Source organism: Alligator sinensis, unplaced genomic scaffold (genome assembly GCF_000455745.1).
Source record: "Alligator sinensis unplaced genomic scaffold, ASM45574v1 scaffold400_1, whole genome shotgun sequence".
Lineage (NCBI taxonomy): Eukaryota > Metazoa > Chordata > Crocodylia > Alligatoridae > Alligator > Alligator sinensis.
This window is the reverse complement of record NW_005841897.1, coordinates 2,035,519-2,046,057: the sequence shown is the minus strand read 5'-3', so window position 1 is coordinate 2,046,057 and position 10,539 is coordinate 2,035,519. Positions and strand designations below refer to the sequence as shown.

The window sequence follows — 10,539 nt, the reverse complement described above, 5'->3', positions numbered from 1 at the left end:
AGCTGTGGCTTGGGTGGCGGGGGATGGACTCCCGCTGCTGCTTGCACCCTGGGAGGGCACCAGGGTGGTGTGTGCCCCCAGATCTGTGCGGGGCGGGCAGGCTGCAGCTGCAGGCTGGAGCCGGGTCTGCACCAGGCTCTTCTCGGCAGGTGCTGGGCTCGGGGCAGGGGCTACAGAGGGGGCTGCAGCCCCTCCAAATTTTGCCGTAGCCACACTCCCAGCACCACCACCACGATGCGCCCGGTTCAACCCCAGCTCACCGCCTCGCCTCCACCCACATGCCAGGAAGAGCAAGGGGTGTGCCGGGTGGGTGACTCAGGGAGCAGGGCTCTGGTGAAATTTGGGGTGGTTGCAGCCCCTTCTGTAGCCCCCACCCCAAGCTCAGCCCCTACCGAGAAGAGCCTGGCACAGCCCCGGCTTCAGCCCACCCACTCCACCTCACACAGATCCAGGCCCTCCCGCCCACCGTGCCCTCCTGGGGTGCAAGCAGCAGAGGGAGCCACCCACCTCCCCAACGAGCTGTGGCTCCGTCCCTCATCCCGCCTTGGCTGGGCAGCCCCTGCACCCTCCCTCACCGCAGGGTCGTTGATCTGCACCCCCATGCCCCTTCCCTCCCTGCTCCCCTTCCACCACAATGGACTTACTAGCTGCATGCAGCTCTGCTCCTCGCTGCCTGAGTGCTGCGCTGCAGCTGCACATACGCACGAGCATTTATTGGCCAAATTAGTGGCCGCATCAGGCCGATTTCTGATATGGCCAATTTTATTTATATTGGTATCGATCTGATATCGGACCAATGTATCAGTGCACCTCTAAAGTAAATATTTGGGCAGTTTAATCTGCTCTGAGTTGTATGCTGTCCTGGCCACATTGCAATCACTAAAGCCAGCTGGTTGCAAGCCATTTTAGATGCATCCCCACACATAGTTGCTGTTTTCCAGGAAGGTGCATCTACAATCATAATAAATTATTACTGGCTGATAGGCTTCATGCAGCAGCAGGGTTTTGCATTCTGTACCCCAGGAGTCAAAATGAGGCCTGAATCATCTGTCTGATATCAGATAACAGCCCAGAGGATGAGACCTGGGACTGGGATTAGATCTGGCTTTGCACCTGATTCTGTCACTATTATTGTGAGGCATTGCCACAAACAAGTTACTTGGACTTTGGGCCTTGGTTTGCCCATCTCTAAAATGGGCATGAGGATTCCTTTCTGGATGAAGTAGTTTGTCATATGTGAACAAAAATTTTATCAATCCCCAAGCAACAGTAAAAACTGGGCAGACAATCAGGTATCCATGTACCTGCTATGCTCCTTGCTAAACTAGACTTTGTTGGTTGTGCATACCATCTGCTATTGCCCTTCAGATGAGGCAGCAGGCCGAAAAATCCCTTGTACCCAACACGTATGGCAGTTCAAAACCTAAAGACAGCTACTGCAGTGGTGGAGAAGTCTGGTGTCCCAGCCTCTGGTCACTATTCCGATATGTCCCTGGCTACATCCAACCTTTGCAGCCGGTGCTATTGCTAGACACTGCAAGCACCTTTTAACTTGCTCTTTGCTTACAGCATCCCTAAGCGGCAAAGAAATTTAACTTGCTGTTTTTTGGGGGGAGGCTTCAAATGCAAATGTTCATTGAAACAGCCTGGTTTTCTTTGCGTTGATGTTGCATTTTTAAATCAGGTCTGACCAGATAAATTTGCCCATATGCTGCCAAAAACCTCCCGCCTTGGGCCAAAGTTTTATGTACAAAACATATGATTTTTGTGCTTCTTAGCAAGCAGTAATAAAATTAATTATTGCACACTTAACCTCGCCCTACACAGCTGTTCTAATTATGGGATGCTTCCTGGCTTTGCAGTCTAGCCTTCCCAAAGAGTACAGCTAAAACAGGCTTGTGGTGTAAGCAGCAGGTTCATTGTTCAGTCCAAAACTGGCTTTGTTGAGGTTAGTCTCAGTTGCAGCAGTTGTGTGTTCATATAAATACAATGAAACAGTATATAGGGAAGATAATGGCATAATCCACACAGCAAAGAATGCATTTATCAGGCACAAAACCACAAGCTGTCTGAAAAAGCCAAGAAGCCTTTTACCTTGTGCCTTCATCAGCTGAACCGAAACCAAATGGGTGTCCCAAATGTTTTGCTTACACACAGATGCTGCATCTCAGCAGGGATCTCTAGCTATGCTACATCCAGAACCAAATGCCCATGAATTAATTACTTTTTAATACAGTTAAAGATTAAATCCATCCACCTAACCTTATAGAAGCTGTGTAGTGAAACCTACTTAAAGGAGCGCTTTTTAAAAAAGCTTATCAAAAGGATCTTTGTTGAATAACAACGGGTAGGTTCCCTAGCATATTAAATCAAAAAGATTCCCATTGCTGGATAGTTTTATGTGCTTTTGACATCAGAAAAAAAGCTGTGCTTGCTTCCCTCAGACATGCTGAAGAATGCCTTGCTTTTGAAAGCTTGTCTAACTTTATCCCAACCATGCAGTTGGTCCAATAAAAGAAATCGCCCCCAAAAAATCCTTGCCTCTTGCAGGTCTGTGAAATTGCAAATGCATAGTAGTGAGGATCAGAGGCCATGGGAGACGATAGGTGTGAGACATACCTCCCCCCCACCTAGCTGTCTCGCATCTATTGTCTGCCATCACCTGTGATCCTCACTGCTATGCATTTGTAATTTCACAGACACTTGCGTTTTGCATATTGGCTTCTATTGCAACCAGGAGAGCACAAAACACCAGCAGACTCCCCCTGTGCCTAAAGAAAGGTGTTTGTGCCTAAAAGCTTGCAAAGAACAATTTTTCCAACTATTTAGTTGATCGAATAAAAGATATCACATTTACGCAAAGAACCTTGTCTGCCTGTGTCCTGGGGCATTTAAGGTCTCTATCTGACGCAGGAAGTCTACAGGCCGATGAGAGGTAAAGCACTGCTCGACCTTGTACTGGCAACCGGGGATGACCTAATCAGCGACCTAACGATCGAAGGGAAGCTGGCTGACAGTGACCACGAGCTGATCACCTTCACCATCTGCCATAAGTCAGTCAGTAATACAGAAGCCCTCAACTTCAGGAAAGCTGACTTTGACAAGCTCAGGAGGCTTGTCAGTGAGGCCCTAAAGGGCCACAGCCCAAAGGGGAAGGGAGTTCAGGACAAGTGGTTGCTCCTCAAGGGAGTAATCCTGGATGCGCAAGTAAAGTCCATCCCATCTCGGAGGAAAGGCAGCAAAAGGGCACAGCAGCCCCCTTGGCTCTCCAGGGAACCAGCAGACCTCTTGTGTCTTAAAAGGAAGACGTACAAAAGATGGAGGACGGGAACCACCACCAAGGAGGAATACTCTGCTCTGGTCCGGACCTGCAGAGAGCAAACTAGGAAAGCCAAGGCTGCGATGAAACTTCAACTGGCTACAAATATCAAGGACAATAAAAAGTTCTTTTTTAGATATGTGGGGAGCAGGAGGAAAAGCAAGGGCAACACGACCCCTGCTAAACCAGATGGGACAGCTGACAACTGATGCCCATGAAAAAGCAAACTTGCTTAATGGGTACTTTGCGTCAGTTTTTCACCAGTCCCATGGGATGCCCCTGCCCACTGTGGGTCAGGGAGGCCAGGGTGAGGGAGATTTCTTGCCCTCCATGGAAGCTATGTTGTGAAGGAACACCTTGACAGGCTGAGCACCTTCAAGTCAGCCGGCCCTGACAGTTTACACCCAAGGGTACTCAAGGAGCTGGCGAGCATCATAGCCCAGCCCCTGGCACAGATCTTTGAGAACTTAGCTTATAGGTAGCTATAAGGTCTCCCCTCAGATGTCTCTTGTGAAGGCTGAAGAGATCCAGATCCCTCAACCTCCCCTTGTAGGGTCTTTCATGGAGGCCACTAATCATGCAAGTGGCCCTCCTCTGAACCCTTTCCAGATTCTCCATGTCCCTCTTAAAGTATGGCTCCCAAAACTGGACACAGTACTCCAACTGCGGCCTGACCAATGCTGCATAGAGGGGGAACATCACCTCCCTCCATCTGTTGGTCATGCATATGTTAATGTACGACAAGGTGAGACTGGCCTTGTTGATGGCTTCGTTACACTGCTGGCTCATGTTAATTTTGGAGTCAACTATGACTCCAAGATCCCCTTCAGCCACTGAGCTGCTGAGGAGGTCATCCCCCAACCTATAGGTGTGCTGGGGATTCCTCCTCCCTAGGTGGAGCACTTTGCATTTATCGTTGTTGAATTTCATCCTATTTCATTCTGCCCATTGATCTAACCTGTCCAGATCAGCCTGTATCTGCTCCCTGCCTTCTGGCATGTTAACTTTGCCCCAAAACGTGGTATCATCTGTGAACTTGGAGAGGTTACTCTCCGCGGGCAATCCAGGCTGACATGGACAGGCTCAGCAAATTGGCAGACAGGAACCTGATGGTGTTTAACACTGAAAAATGCAAGGTTCTCCACCTTGGGAGGAAAAACCTGCAGCATCCTTATAGGCTCAGCAGTGCTATGCTGGCTAGTACTAAGGAAGAAAGAGACTTGGGGGTCATGATCGACCACAAGATGAACATGAGCCTTCAATGTCATGCTGCGGCTAGCAAAGAGAGCAAAACGCTGGCTTTCGTCCATAGATGCTTCTCAAGCAAATCCCAGGATGTCATTCTCCCGTTGTACTCGGCCTTGATGAGGCCGCAGCTGGAGTACTGCGTCCAGTTTTGGGCTCCACAATTCAAAACAGGATGTAGAGAAGCTTGAGAGGGTGCAGAGGAGAGCCACGCACATGATCAGAGGTCAAGAAAACAGACTTTATGATGAGAGACTGAGAGCCATGGGACTCTTCAGCCTGGAAAAGCGCAGGCTCAGGGGTGATCTGGTGGCCACCTATATATTTATCAGGGGTGCTCATCAGGATCTGAGGGAATGTCTGTTCACCAGAGCGCCCCAAGGGATGACAAGATCGAATGGTCACAAACTCTGCCGTGACCCATTCAGGCTGGACATAAGGAAGATCTTCTTTACTGTCTGAGCCCCCAAGGTTTGGAATAGACTGCCGCTGGAGGTGGTTCAAGCGCCCGCTTTGAACGCCTTCAAGACCCATTTGGATGCTTATCTTGCTGGGATCCTATGACCCCAGTTGGATTCCTGCCCCTGGGGCAGGGGGCTGGACTGGATGATCCTCTGGGGTCCCTTCCAGCCCGAATGTCTGTGAAATCTATGAAGGCATTTAAGACAGGGGCGGGCAATTATTTTGGGCAGAGGGCTGCTTACTGAGTTTTGGCAAGCCATCGAGGGCTGCATGACAGGCAGCCCAGGGCAAATAAAAATTTTAGAAAATTAATATTTTTAGGGGCCCTGTGGGCCAGATAGAATGGCCTGGCAGGCCGTATCCGGCCCCCGGGCCGCATTTTGCCAACCCCTGCTTTAGACCAACACGGCTACAACCAACATGCCTGAAACATGCATGACTCAGTGGAGCATTTCATTTGGAATCTGCCCCATTTCATCTTTAAATGTACTCTCAGCCAGAAAAATATGCCTTTTATTGAAACCCTAGAGAGATGGCATCTGATAAATCCTGAGAGGACTGACTGAGAGCTTGCGGTTCTTAGTGCATCATTAATCTGTAGCAAAACAGCGTGTTCCAGCTTCACCGTGTAACTTAAGAGTAAATAACATGGTTAGGGGAGTACTGGTAGCACTAGTGAAGGGAGCCTTGATATTTTGGGTGGTCTGTCTGGCAGTGTTCAAAGAGGGCATCAGGAGCCATTCAGATATGCTTGACTTTTAACGTAGATATTTGTTTGGACATCACAATTTGTACTTTTTTTACTGGGTGTTTTTTTTTTCCTTTGGTAATAAACTTGCTGTAACTTTCAGGCTCTGGACAATATCTTATCTTCTGTCCATCTCTAGGGGATAGGCAGACATAGCAATTGTATCGGTATCAAATCATGCTCTAAGCTGTCATAGTCATTTGTGTTTGCTTCTGTAGAGATACAAATGTAACAAAACCCTTATTATTTAAAGGGTTAAAGTTGCAGCCATTTAGCTGACTTTTATCATTACAGAAAGATGCAGACATAACTGTTACATCCCAGCAGCTGATCGGAGAGCTGAAACAGTACTTCTCCCTCCTATTTTAGAGCACTTGAAAGGTTTATTTGTTTCTACCCTCTTCATACGTCAAGACACCAGGGATATGTAGCAAGTTCGATTAATTTGATCTATAATTAACTTCCTCTGTCTTCCCTCTTCAGGCGGCTTGGTGCTGAACTGGGAAAATCTGTGGTGTACCAGGAGACCAATGGAGGTAAGTCAGACCTACTGTGCTTATGAAAATGTTCCACAAGTAACTTTAAAAAATAGTACCAAATCTACTAACCACATCACAGAGACATAAGGATGACCCGGTGACACGCGTTACAGTAAGAAGTGTTACGACTTCAGTCAGGAGAGCACATCTGCTCCTAGCTCTGCCTAATTCATCTGTGATGCTGGGCAGTTCGATTCAGTTTGTCTGTGCCTTAATTTCCCCAGCCTATAAAGGGACTGCTTTGTTTGTGAAATCCTGAGAAAGCAGTGGAGAAGAGCTACAGTAAAACCTTCATTATCCGGCACCCACAGGGAATGGAGGGTGCCGGATAACAAAATATGCCAGATAACTGAGCGGCCCAAACAGGCATCTTTGCCTGTTCAGGCTGCTGCCCGTCCCGCCGTGTCTGGGGTGTTGCCACCTCTCCTGCTGTATTGCCACCCCTCCCATGGGCCCCGAGGAACAGGGAGCGGGGACCCGCACAGCCTGCTATGCCCCTGGGGCTTGGCAGCGCAGGCTGCTTTCCCCCAGGCCATGGGGGCTCTGTGAAACTGGAAGTGCCACGGTGGGCACTTCCAGTTTCACTTTTCCCTTACAAACCCTTACAAGCTGGCATGCCGGTTAACGAAGCATGCCAGCTTGTAAGGTGCCAGTTAACACAGCTTTTGCTATAAAATCTAAATTCAGATCATTGTTTTATTGCAAAAAGAAAGGAAAGAAAGAAAGTCCAGTGTCTGCTCTTTAAACTTATTTGAATCATAAGATGGGATATTTTTGTCCTGTCACACTAAAGAGAGTGCAAATTTGAAGAGTTCCAAGAAGAAGTATGTTCTGGAGGTTTGACCTCATCTCCTATTTCATCGTATTAAATACTTGTCTTCAGATGTCAGAGTGCTCTGTTGCAACGCCTTTATTAGCCAACAGTGGAGCCCAGTGGCTTCACTATAATTTAGCAGTTGCAAGCCCTCCTCTGCCGTATGTATTAAGGGAATACAAAGAGAGGAAAAATGATATGTCAGAGTACCCAAAGTGGAAGTCTAGACAGTGAGTTCTGTAACTGGAGAGGGATCCTAGCTCTGAGAGACGGTCCGACCCAAACAAGATGAAACCTTGTGCCAGAGCAAGGCCTGGCCAGCTGACCTCTGCAGCTGCATGGTGCACAGGGTGATATATAATCCTGTAAGTAACTCCAGTCCTAGGTATCAAGTCCTTTATATATCCATCATAAGACCTTGCCATGTGGATACCTGGCATATTGATTTGGTGCAACTGTAAGTAATGCACCACTAATATTGCATGGATGAGGCCCAGGAAGAAGTGGATAATGCCAGTCAGCATTCCTCTGAGCTGCGTGACATGCACAGCTGTGCAGGCGCGCTCGTGCCGCACTGCCAGGCATGCCTGTGCATGCCACACAGCTTAGAGGGAATGCTGATGCCAGTGTACTGACCCAGCTCCATCAACAGACCCAGTGGGTGGTGGTGCTGCCTCTTATGTTTCCAGAGCATCACTCCTGGCTTGTTTTCTTATATTCAGGAGCTGCCATTCTAACTTCTGGGTACTGATGGGGTCCCTTCCAGCAAAAGCACTAGCTTTGGTTCTTGCTTGCTGCCTCCTTGCATTGAGCCTTATACTGGGGCGTTTGCCCCAGGGTCCAAAGTCCTCCTTCCTCATAGCAGATGGTGAATCTTTCAGCTATCTAACCCCTTCAAAGCTATCAAGATTGGCCAAATGGTTGGACTTTGAAGTTGGCAGCTCGGTAAACTTTCCCCTTCTTACTGCCTGTATCCTCTTGTAAGGTTTTTAAAAAAATCATTCTTGTATGGAAAAAGAATGGTTAAAAATAGCCTTCAAAACCCAGTGGGCCTGCTCTCACTTGCAGAGCTGGTTTAGAAGCAGCTTTATTGCAAATTGGCATTCAGGCGGTAGGCTGAGGTGAATGAACTGGAGGCTTTGATTTCCAACATGCAACTTTCCATTCCCTGTCAAGGTTGACATTTCTGCTTGCTTCACAAGGAAACTGTGTGAAGGGGGAACAGGGAGACTTATTCCCACTTCGAACTCAGTATTGCTAATGGTCCTGTACCCTCGCCCACAGGTACAGAGATGATGTTGAATTTAAGGCAGGGATTTGGCAACCTGTGGTGGCATCAGGGATTGGCAGTGCACGGCTTGACCCAGTATGTCTCCTCTCTCTGCCCTGCACCCAGCCACTGATTTCTTCACCCCCCCCACACACTTCTCCACAGCACCCTTGTTGCCTCTTAAAGCATATGCCACCCACTGTTGCCACCAAATTCAACTCTCCCCTCTGCCACTGGGGACAGGAATTAGTGACGTGGTGGTGGCAGCAGCAGGGTGTTTGGATGCTGTGGTGTAGGGGGAGCAGTAAAGAGTCTGAGTAAAAGGTGTTATAGATGCTTTGAATGTGATAGTTCTGTGTTCACTTGGTGTGGCACCAACAGCTGTCAGTGCTAAGAGAAAGGAGGTAAATACCTGAGCACAGCTTTATGCTCCTTCATGCTGGCTATAAGGGTTGAATGGTTCCCTTCTCCCCCATAAGGTTATTGCTGTTCAGGCTAATAATATAGGGAGAACTAAGCTACGTCACTGGGACCTCATACAAACTTGGTTCCCAAGGCTGGCCACCCTTCTGGAATATCCATTTGGCTCTTTCCTTCAGGCTTGCCTAGGCTGATATGCAAGTCTTCTCGACATTGGTGGGTTTTTGTAACTTCTGTTGCTCTCACACCTTCCCCCTGAACATAACAGCAGTTTTGCCCAGCGCGCTGCTTAATGCACTTCCTTCTCAAGCAGCTCGGTTGATAACTGACTGCATGTTTCTGTCCTCTTCAGAAACAAGAGTTGAAATAAAAGAATCCGTCCGGGGCCAGGATATCTTCATTATACAGACAATACCCAGGTAAGCGACCTATGGCTTTGTTTTACAACTCTGATCACGAGTCTATCTACAGGGAGTGTCCTGGAATTTCCAGCTTTGTGGCCTTGTTCTGCAGTGGGTGTGGTGTGTTCGTCCCCCTCTTCTCCTCTCTGCTTGTCAGCTTAATAATGTGTTTGGATTTTTTCCCCCAGTACTGCTCTAGCGTTGACTTCATTTCAGGCTTGAAGGGGGGTATTAAGCTGTTAAAATTCCCAGTGGGTCAGTTGCCATCACAATCAGCTGAAAAGCTTCTCATCAAACGTTCTAAGTGTGGCACTTCAAGCACCAGCAAATAAAACCAATGGTTTTCAATAAAAACTTCCCTGCTCTGTGCCCTGCTGTCCTCCCCAGCTCTATTGCTCCATGATCTTGATGGGCATTTCCATCTCAGAATGTGTAATTTCCTCTGCCTTCCAATTACTGAGCAGCAGAGCTGGCAACAACAGGAGTGATTGCTTTCATTACAGGTTGAATTGCTCTTGCCTTTGATTGTAATGATGTGAAGTTGAATTCATGCTGGAGCTCTAAACTTCCTTCCTGTGCTTCTACAATTGTGAGCCCTTCTCTTCTGGTTGTTATCCATGTCTTAGTACTTTCTTCCTCAGATGGGCCTACTTTTGTTTTCTGGTCAGGGCTGTTCTGGTGTTGGTTAGAAAAGTAAAGAAATACTGGAGATTCACTGTGGGTTAGAAACCCACCTGCTAGTATACCGAGAATCCTGGCTTATAGGGTAGATGGGCTGTTCAGAGAGCAAAGAGTTCAGCTTAGAGTTGTGTAGCAGATCTCAGGGGGTCTTGCCAAGCGATTAGTTGATATATCCTGTGAACACGTTTTTTTTCCCTGACCTGCATATACAAGGTCCAAGTATTAAAACTCACATCCTTCTGAAGGCTTGGCTTTTTTAAACAAAGACCTCAGTGCGAAGGCAGCTTGGATCTTTCCCAAGAGAGGCGGCTGCTAGGCGTCTTTCCCTTCCTAGAGAGCCACGCCGACGTTCCTTACATTCAAGTGGGGAAAGAAGTCATGTCCCTCAACAAGCTTGCAGATTCCAGCTGGAAGAAAACCTGCTGATATTATCAGGTATTTGATGCAAACCACCTTCCTGTTGCACAGTCCTAATTAGGAAGCTGTCTTTAATACTCTGTAGTTTAGAGCTGTCTAAATTAAACTTACAGATATGGTATTTTAGTCAAAAAGACAAATCATAGAATCATAGAAGTAGGGTCGGAAGGGACCTTGTAGATCTTCAAGTCCGACCCCCTGCCTGGGCAGGAGGGAAACTGGG

The 10,539-nt window shown here is 47.9% G+C and overlaps 1 protein-coding gene across 2 annotated transcripts in view; it reads left to right on the top strand.

The window, feature by feature from the left end:
* The window catches only part of PRPSAP1 (phosphoribosyl pyrophosphate synthetase associated protein 1), a 43,074-nt gene that overhangs the window by 12,049 nt on the left and 20,486 nt on the right, over positions 1-10,539 (top strand). For both annotated transcript variants that reach the window (XM_006018304.3, XM_025197480.1), the window contains exons 2-3: positions 6,258-6,310; positions 9,170-9,236. The gene's annotated coding sequence lies outside the window, so the exon portion shown is untranslated. The remainder of the gene's footprint in view (positions 1-6,257; positions 6,311-9,169; positions 9,237-10,539) is intronic.